Here is a 10,715-nt window from a genome sequence, read left to right on the forward strand (position 1 = left end):
GTATACACCGCCTATGTCGAAATGGCTTGAAATTTTTTTGGCAAGCTTGTACACCCAAATTAAGACCCCACACTAGATCTTAGTTTTTTCTAATCATTTTTTATTTATTATATTTTTCTCTATGTCCAATGAGACAAAAGAGGGTGAATTTCATCTTGGACCCAATAGATTTTTCATCCACCCCCACAAAATTCTTATCCCTAGGGCACATTAGAGACTGTGTAAAAGTTTGGCACCATTCCGCATCTTTTCGTGGGTAGACTCAGTTCAACCTATAATTAAACGGTCTCGTCGCGCAGAAATTCAATTAAACCTCAGAAAGTAGCAAACCATCTCTAGAAAATCCCAAGCTTGGTGTTTACTTCACACGTGGCACGTGCAAGCCTGAGAAAAATTTTGAGACAAATACAACACCGGAATATATATTTCTAGTCGCCCAACAAATGTTATACGAATTACATGCATGACAATAATTAAACACACAAAGCCGTACATATTAAAATTAGAATCCAATTAAACTACGACCTTGAAAACCTACTAAATAAACATTAATTACCATCAGAATCACTGTCGGGATCGATCGGGCCACGCACACTAACATGCCTCTGTAGCCATATATGGTAATTGATGTCACGGATTATGTATCCGCTTGTATCGATGAAGTCCAATGCCCATATGAGTGCACTCTCTCGTGCCTCACAATACCAAAAGAATGGTCGGCCATAGATGTAACCTACTGAACGACCACTGCCCCTGTTAGTAATCCTTATGCAGTATTGGCGTCCTTCTGTAGTGAGCTGGCCGAGGTTTCCATTGCAGAACTCCCAATCGTACCCGAGTTGCTCCGTAGCTTGGTCTAGAACGGCCCACAAGCCACATGCAGCATAGGTAAGGTCCTGTAGCGCAATCTGCATATGGAGAAAAAGAAAAAAATTAGAGAATGTTATTACAATATTAAACAACAAATAACCACGACTCAGGTATAAGTGACCATTTTACCACATCCGCATGGTTGTAGCTCGCAAACCATTCGCTTGCTTGCGGGACAGGGATATCACCAGCATTTAAAGCAAGTGCCTTGAAGTGCGAGAAATCAGGCACATCATAGCAAATACGTTGAAGTGCCTCTAAACAAATGCGCACGGCAGTTAATTGGGCGCTTATCATGTCCGAGCTCGGTATTCCGGTCCCGTGGATATGGTTTCGATGATTTGACCCCCTCACAGGGATGAAAAAACTGAGTTCACACGTCCATAGCCGACCACTTGCATTAGATGTCGTGTTCTCGATGATGTCCAAGATAAAGAACCAGCTAAGTGCTGTTCGCAGCCAATCTATTGGGGATATAGTCTGCGACATATATATGCATGCAACAATGATATTAAACTAATTACAGTTATTTGTTAGCATCAAAAAACAAAAGATGTTAGAAAATATTTCATACAATAGCTGGAACAGGGAACCGTGGAATGGCCACGTTAGGAGCGAATGGCTCATCGCCAGGGTGGAAACCTGGTTCTTGTGGTAGGGGAGGTCCGTTGTTCATACCACCTGATCGATAAAATGCAAAAAAAATATGAACTTAAAATATATGCACAAAAAATTCTTCCAAGTAAAATGTGGCAACATAATTAAATATAGGTCGAATGCAAGGAATAAGAATATATATAAATGTAGAATGCAAAGAAACATGAATATAAATATAGATCAAATGAATATAGATAGAATATTGGAGAAGACAATATATCAATACCATTGAAAAATGCAGGAGCCATGACCAAATCACGTAGAGAGAGAGTGGATGTCTTGAGAAGTGAGAGTGAAACGTGAGAAATGAGACTGAGAGAGTTCGTGGGTGGGTGGGATCGATGTATGTGGCCGGCAGTTTATTTTATATAGGGGGGCGTGGACATCACTGCCGGTTTTTATATAGAACTGACAGTGAAGGTGTATATCACTACCGGTTTTTAAATAGAACCGACAGTAAAGGTAACTATCACTGCCGGTTTCTAAATAGAACCGACAGTGAATGTGCATATAAGTAACGGATATATTTATTTAGATACTACAGTGGGAAAGTTTTAACAACAACGATATATTTATTTAGATAGTAATGAAATACATAAAAATTACAAAAAATTATAAAAAAAGTTACATATACGATAACAAAGACCTTACACTAAAATTCCATATACGATAACAAAGACCGCGTACAGGTCAATGTTACCATCAATGTGTATCAACACATTATAATTTAACCACCTCAGTAGCATTCTTCTAGCACCAACTAGGGTCGAACAACAGCACCGAGGTGGTCTACGAGCTATACCGGTTGGAGATGATAAGGTGGCATCGATGAATCCATGCCTCTGCTGTACATGGCCTTTTTCTCGGTACAGTCCAGAGCACATCGGATTCAGCTCGGCACCGCACCGATGAACTAATGCCGCTCCGGGACGGGAAATTGCCCAGAGCACACCAGGTCTCTCTGGACATACAGTCCAGAGCGCACCACAGCGGATGGCTCTGTGAACCTCATGGCATCTCCAATCTTCGGTGTTGCTCTATCTTCAGTAGCATTCTTCTAGTACCTCATGTGTGCACCATTTTGGTGGACTACGATGCATAATGATATCTATGGTTTGTTGTGAGAGAAAAACATTGTATCATGGCTGATAAGGCCTGGCTGAAACCAACATGCATGGAGAGGCTAGCTCCTGGCCGAGGGCCATTTTATAGGGGCTAGCAGTCGTGGTACATTTTTATTTCTGAACTAAAGTTGTCGGGGTAGGTGGGAGCAGTGTTCCAACGGTTGTGGTCATGGGAGCACTGTTGGCATGTGAGGAGCATCTACACATCACTGTCGGTTTTAGTTTAAAAACCGTCAGTGAATTGGGCCTTCTGTGTCGGTTTGTGCAACCGACTGTGATAGAAGATATCACTGCCGGTTTTGAACCCAAAACCGGCAGTGAAGGGCCCTGCGGCCAACTTTAGGTAAAAAAATATAAAAAATAGTGTCGGTTTGGAGCCTGCCATCGCAGCCTTTTATAAAAAATATAAAAAAGTTTGGCTCGCCTAGGATTCGAGCGTGGGTCTCAGAGTACAGAGTGCGCGGCCTTAACTGCTGAGCTAGAATAGGGAGTTCACTTAGTTTACTTTTCTTTATTTATTTATTAATAGAAATAATGCAGTTCGTTTATATTCTAAAATAACACAAAAATTTGTGTCTTAATTATTTAATTCTATGATAATGAATTAATGGTCTATAATTATCAAATAATAGTGTTTGTGAACATCATCTTAATATTTGATTACATAGTCAATAATTAAATTGTAGAGATGCGCACAAAATATAAATTAAATATTCAGTGCGAATTACTGATACAACGTCTGCATAATGATTACATAGTTAACAATAATCTAACTATCTTTAGGTGCATCAACAATGAGGGCCTCATTGTGATCAATTCATACGTAAGCAGGTTCGTCACCCTCTTGAAGGATAGGTAGGGGTACGTTCGCCCCGAATGCAGGCATTTCCTGATAGCCCCTGTAGTCTTCTTCGTCCGTCACTCCAGCAACACCGACAATCTTCCTTTTCCCTTCTAGGACTACTTTTAGCCTTCCTTTTGTCTTGTTGTCCCTTGCATAGAAGACTTGCATAACATCTCTTGCAAGGACAAACGGGTCGTCTCTGTATGCGGTCTTAGTGAGATCAACGGTAGTAAACCCTTCGCTGTCAGTGTTGATTTCCTCGAGCCAGACCCATTGACAGCGAAAAAGAGCTACCTTCAATGGACCATAGGCTAGCTCCCATATCTCCTCTATGAAACCATAGTATATCGCCTACACGTTGCCGTTTTCGTCGTGAGCATCAAAACAAACACCACAATTTTGGTATGTGCTCTTTCCATCTTGTTTTTTGTGTAAAATGTGAATCCATTGATCTCATACCCTTGGTACTTAAGATATGTACTCGAAGGTCCCTTGGCTAAGGCATCTAGTTGATTACCCAACTTTATTCCAAGCAAGCAACGTCGCAACCAGCTGACAAATTCCTCCTTATGTTTTTTTATCCAGCCAAGCCTGTGACTTGCTCGGATACAGAGTTTGCAGCGATTGCTTGTGCTCGTCAATGTATGGCATCACACCCTCGGCTTGCTGGAGAACAGCGAACTGTGCCTGTCTGAAAGAAACAAAGTTGTCTACTGTAACAGATTTCTCCCCGACCGTTCCTTTGCCACGTAGTCTTCCCTCGTGATGAGATTCTGGAACTTCGACCCTTTTGATGTCCAGATAATATGTGCAGAACTCAATGGCCTCCTCCGTTGACCATCCTTCAACCATGACCCCTTCTGGCATGAATCTATTCCTAACATACCTCCTGAAAACTTTCATCAATCTTTCAAAAGGGAACATCTGATGCAGATACATTGGGCCAAGGGCTCTAATTTGGTCAACAAGATGAATGAGCAGATGCAATGAGATATCAAAGTAAGTCGGCGGAAATGCATCTCAAGCCTAACGAGAGTTTTGGCTATGTCCCGCTGTAGCTGCTCTAGTGTGGACACATCAATGACCTTTTTTGAGATTGTGTTGAAGAACGAGCAAAGCTTTATGATTGGGGCGCGAACCTTTGGGGGGAGGATACCACGCAGGGCAACAGGGAGCAGCTGAGTCATAATGACATGACAGTCATGGGCCTTCATAGGGCCATAGTTGAACTTGAGTTCTCTCATGTTCACTAGCCTCTTCGGGTTCGCACAGTAGCCCGTCGGGACTTTGAGTTCATTGAAGAAAGAAATAAGCGCACGCTTTTCTTCCTTCTTCAATGTCCATGATGCAACTAGAAGTTCGAACTGGCCATTCTCTAGCTCCATAGGATGCAGCTCCTTCCTGATTCCCAAGTGTTGTATGTCCAGACGTGTGGCTAGTGAATCCTTCGATGTCCCCCCGGTGTCCATCAAGGTGTTAAGAGTGTTAGCGCACACATTTTTAGTAATGTGCATGGGATCAAGACAGTGGCGTACACTCAGAAATGGCCAGTAAGGTAGTTTCTAGAAAACCGATTTTTTCTTCCAAACGCTCCCATCAGGCGCTGCTACTGCATTGTCCCCCTTCCCAAGGACAACCTCCAGTTTGTTGAGTTCTCAAAGTATCGCAGGCCCGTCTCAATATTTTGGAGCTAAGCGTTTCTCAATAGTACCGTTAAAAACTTTTCTGTTCCCGCGGTAAGGGTGATCCTTAGGTAGGAACCTACGGTGTCCCATATAAACTATCTTTGAGTTATTTGGCAGATTTACCACATCGGTGTCGTCCAAGCACTCGACACATCCAGTATAGCATTTTGTCTTCTCTTCGGACAACGAACCTCGACCTGGTAGGTCGGTGATTATAGCAATAAGTACTCCCTTGATCGTGACATGTTCCTTTTTGTACTCGTCCCAAACATCCGGCACACCCTTTTCAAACATCTCCACTAGTTCATCGATCACTGGTTCCAAAAACACATCGATGTCATTCCTAGGCTGTCTTGGCCCTTGGATCAGTAGTGGCATCTGGATGTACGACCGCTTCATACAGATCCAAGGTGGAAGGTTGTATATACAGAGCGTCACTGGCCAGGTGCTATGATTGCTTCTAACCTGGTCAAAAGGATTCATCCCATCTGTGCTCAAAGCAAACCAAAGGTGCCTTACCTCTCCACTGATGTCCTTATAGAACATAGTATTGACAGTCCTCCAGTCATGCCCATCGGCGGGGTGCCTCATCATTGTATCTTTCTTACGCTCTTCGCCATGCCAGCGGAACAGCTTGGCTGACTTTGCACATGCAAACAGCCTATGCACCCAGGGAGCTATAGGAAAATACCAAACGACCTTTACAGGACCTCCTCTGGTCTTGGTACCCTCATCTGACGGCCCTTCCTTATACCGTGGAGTTTCACACTTGGGGCACTTGTCCAAGTCTTTATATTTTTCTCCACGGTACAATATGCAATCATTGGAACACGCGTGGATTTTTTCAACATCGAGGCCGATGGGGCAGATCATTTGCTTGGCCAAGTATGTCATTTCTGGCAACTCATTTTTTTCTGGGAGCATTTTCCTTATTATAGCTAACAACTGATCGAAGCCTTTATCGCTCAATCCGTTTATCGATTTGAACTCTAACAGCATGATATCGGCTTCCAGTTTGCTTATTGGACAATTCCTATACAATGGTGTTTTGACATCTTGTCTCATTTTCTCTAGCTTTCTCAGTTGTCTTTCACTAAGACATCCGGTCTCTACATTACGTAGCAGCTGAGAAATGCCATCGTTATCCTCGGTGTCGTCAGCTAGCGTGTTCCTAAACACATTATTAACTGTGGCCATAGGTTCCGTGTTGGCACCGGGTTCCTCATCAGCATCGTGGATGGCTACGTCAGGCATGTCCACATCATCATTGTTTTCCCGCAGAACATTCACACCAACCTCGCTATGCATAGTCCATATCGTATAGTTTGGCATGAACCCCTGGTAATCAAGTGTGATCGTATAGACTCAATTTGACGAAAGTTCCTATGATTCTTGCAATCTTTGCATGGGTAGAAGACAGGGTTCCCATTTCCAGCATGGGCTTTGGCATCGGTGATAAACTGGCCGACGCCATGCATGAACCGCTTGTCCATTCGGGACAGATGCATTCACTCTCGATCCATCTCTGCACACAAAATACTGAGACAGTAATTACAAAGAATTAATAAGAAATCGAGCTTCATGAACAACAATTGTTGCTCAAAAGTACCATTTTTGGAAAACATTATTGTACACTAATTATTGAAAAATTGAAATTGGTAGCCCCGGCCCTGTAAATTGAAAATCGTAGTAAAAAACAATTATTGCACAATATTGAAGAACAACTATTCTACTCTACTTCTAAGAACTAAATATAGCATCACATACTAACAATGATGATCTTGACCACCATGGAATAATTAGCTAGGAATTTAAATGTGTTCATAGACACCAACCTTTTGGATGATGGATTCACCACAATTTGAGCCTTGCACAAATGTCCAATTGGAAAAGTGCTCTCTAGAATGGAGAAAGAACTAGAATGAGAATCAAGCAATGTAGCCATCAAAACGAAGCTAATTAAGCAACAAAATCAAAGGAGTGGATGTTTGTTACTAACCTTAAAGCAAAAAGATCAAGCCATTCTTCAAAATCCAAGCACTAGCTTCATGGTGAAGAGCAGCCGCAACAATGGAGAGAAGGGCCCAAAAGCGTTCCTCTGTTCTCGGGATGGAAGAGGGGAGGAAGAAGAGGACGGCTGCAGCCTTTTTGTGTTGTAGGCTTATCACCATCGGCTCTTGGTTAGAACCGATAGTGATAGTGCCCAATCACTGTCGGCTCTTGGTTTAAACCGGCAGTAATGAGTGCCCGCCAAAACACTGCCGGTTCAAGCCATAAACCGACAGTGATGTGATCCTTCACTGCCGGTTTTAGCCCAACCCCAATCATTTTTTTCATTTTCAAGCTCATAACCGGCAGTGAAAGTACGTCACTGCCGGTTCTCACAAATCCGGCAGTGATGAGGCCGGCAGTGATGTGCAAATCTGGCGTAGTGAATTCACATATTTAATTAAGTCAATGTCTAGAAGGCTTTGTGTAATTCTTATGATTTTCTTTTTTACATTCTTTGTTTCATGAGTTTCATACTCAGCACCTGTACCTTTACATTCAAGTTTGTTAATAAAAGTTCAGTAGGGGGCAACGCCTCCTGTTTCATAAAAAAAAATGCGACAATGTCGTGGCTGTTTGTCTTGAATTCACATATTTAAGTTTTTGCAGAACTTTTGGTGGACCAAAGTTGCAGTTGAACATTTTGTAGCCGTCTCAGTTCAATATATCTTTTAGGCGTTCCAAAATGTTCAGACAATTAATAAACAGACACCTGTCCGAAAATGGTGTATTTTTCTATTATAGAAATAGGTTGCACTGTCTGTGCCATAGGAATATAGTTTCCGAATCATGTGACAAGCTCTCTGCGCTATAATCAAGTTCGAGGAATGTATAATAGAACTGATGAGAAAATTGCATTGCCGAATCGAATTGGTCAAGATCAGGGCAGTCACTACATTGCAAAGCAGCGCTATCTAATTATAATAGCTGAAAAAACTACTAATATCTATTTACTGCCAAACAAGGTGCACCTGTTTCTGCATGCAGTTTACATAGATGACATGCATGTCGGCATATCCCAGATTTAATTTGCGACGGAAGAGACCCACCGGGCACCGATCTAACATATATTGCCAATCCATTTCAGCCTCTGCAAGGAGCCCGCCATGGTGTTGTTGCGATAAACGGAGCCAAAGACAAGAAATGTCACGATCGAGGACGATGTCGGCCGATCAGGTTACCTAGGTTTCTGGCACCCTGCCCTGATTGGTCGCGATCGGAGCACCGGGCCACAAAACAGGTTATTAATTCTGGACAAGGCTAAAGTGAATAATCCTTCCAGCACGTTTCTTGGCTCTCCTACCTCAAGCTTAATTTCGAGTCACTGCTTCCCTCATTGAAATTCTGTGTGTGTTTCTCTGGTGCAAATGCTCGGCGGTGCAAGGGTTATTCCTGATGCCTACCAGTCCTATGTACATACAATGCATGCAAATTGGACGGACTGGGACGTCCCTTAGCGGAAACACTAGCAAGCAAATCTATTCATCTCCGCAACTTGTTTGCTCCAGGCTCCCATTTTATTTGAACTTGTATGTAAACGCGTGGTCCCTCCAAACAAGCACACAAAATATTTCTCACCCAACTGCTACTTAATGTCATATTCAATGTTTGTAGTGGCATGCTTACGTCACTCAAACACTTCCCTTTTATAAAATTCCCACACAACTAGTGAAGTTAATCTTCAGATCGTCATATAGTATACAAGGATAGCTAGAAGGCGCGCGAGGACTAGGTCTGTAAATCAAACTGTTTTTAGGGGTGACAAGGAAAGGGCTGATAGTGAGGCATAATCACAGGCTGAGTGACAAAAATACACAAGGCTGAATTGGGTTTCGTAACTCGTTGAAAGATTGCTTTCATCATTTTTTGATTTTTTTAATAGTGGCTTTTGACCCAGTACTCCTCTTTCTAAAAAATTACACAGATCTCAAAGCCATATATTAGCCAATTATTTCTTTCCTGGGTTTGGCCCGTTCAAACCTAGCAGGTGTTTAGCCCTGACCCAAATCCAAAGTATTCGCTTCCGGATCCCCTTTCTTCGTTGCCCACTTTTATGAAGGACACGACGGACGGTGACCATTCCCAGCAAGCAGATCGAGCATGACAGCACATCCATTCTCCATTTGAACCCTGGTGCATTAGCATCCCACTAGACTGCCCTACCACTAGACGACAGGCCCTTTAGTAGTACTAGTAGGAAGTTAGTAGATTGCAGCGACGTTACTCAATTACACACAGCACCGGTCAACCTTGTCGCTGGTGCCCCCGGTGATGCAAATGTGGCATGGGCTGGGTTCTGACAGGCCTGGCCCGTGCCTGACTTAGGTGGAAACTAATTAAGAAAATTTTTAGTTAATTCAATGAACTGCTTTAACAACTTTTTTAGGTCCAAGGGATATTACTATCAACCGTGACCGGAGTTTACAAAATCAATGGTTACATCTTTTTCCTTGTTTTGATGACTCAGGCGGGATTCCCCCATACTTTTAAAAAGCAGAACTTAAAAAACAAAACAAAACTAACAAGATGCAAAAGGATTACACAAAGGCCTATAGCCATAAAAAATAGTGGGTTGGTGCTTTGCTCTGCTCTATTAATAGCTAGAGCAAATTCCTTCTTGAAATAGCCCTTTGCTGCTGTTAACAAATGGTTGTGTTCCTCTAAAAATGTTGGGCAACGTTTAGTTCCATCTATGAATCTCACACCTGAGCTCTCACTAAGCCAGAAACCAGAGCAAAAATCATATTTGATCCCCTTGTCGTATTTCCATGAGGCTCGCGGTCTCTAGCTTTTCCTCGCTGAAGCGAGCGAGCAAAAACAGCTCAATAAGGTGGTCATGCTTTAATTTGGCTCGCCTTGCAAAGCAAGTGTAGGCAGGACTTGCTTAACAACCAAATGTTCCCATTGTCATTTGGCACCTACAAAATGGACCAACACATAAGCAAAATTATATCCATATAATGGGAACACCAAAAGGTGGTGCCTGAAGCATGAAAGGATTTCAAAAGGATCGGCCTGAGTAGGTATCTACAGATAGATTTAGTCAAGGCTAACTGGAGAACGCAAAGGAGCAAGAGTGGAGCAGGGAAAATAAGGAATCCTCCAATTGATTAATACAGAATAATATACCCTAGAAGAAAACGTAGGTTCCGTGAGGGTGGTGCATTTTGTGAGAGTGATGTCAAACTTGCTAACCTTAAGGATTTGTTCATGTTCTTGAGCAGTAGAGCTTCTTTTGAGTTTCTAATATTTTAGTACACCTAGGCCTTCTTCCGCCTTTAGCAAGCAAACCATTTCATAGGTTCCCTTTATGTTGGGCTTTTGTCATTGATAGATGTTAAACTCCCTCTAATAATTTTTTTCTGAATTTGTCTGTGTTTGATTACTGTCTTGGACTCTTGGTGAGAAGAAATGTGCACAAGGCGAATATATATGAAATAAGCCCTAGAGACTGAGCTGGCACACAACTTTTTTCATCCCCTCCTT

Source organism: Miscanthus floridulus, chromosome 14, assembly GCF_019320115.1.
Source record: "Miscanthus floridulus cultivar M001 chromosome 14, ASM1932011v1, whole genome shotgun sequence".
Classification (NCBI taxonomy): domain Eukaryota; kingdom Viridiplantae; phylum Streptophyta; class Magnoliopsida; order Poales; family Poaceae; genus Miscanthus; species Miscanthus floridulus.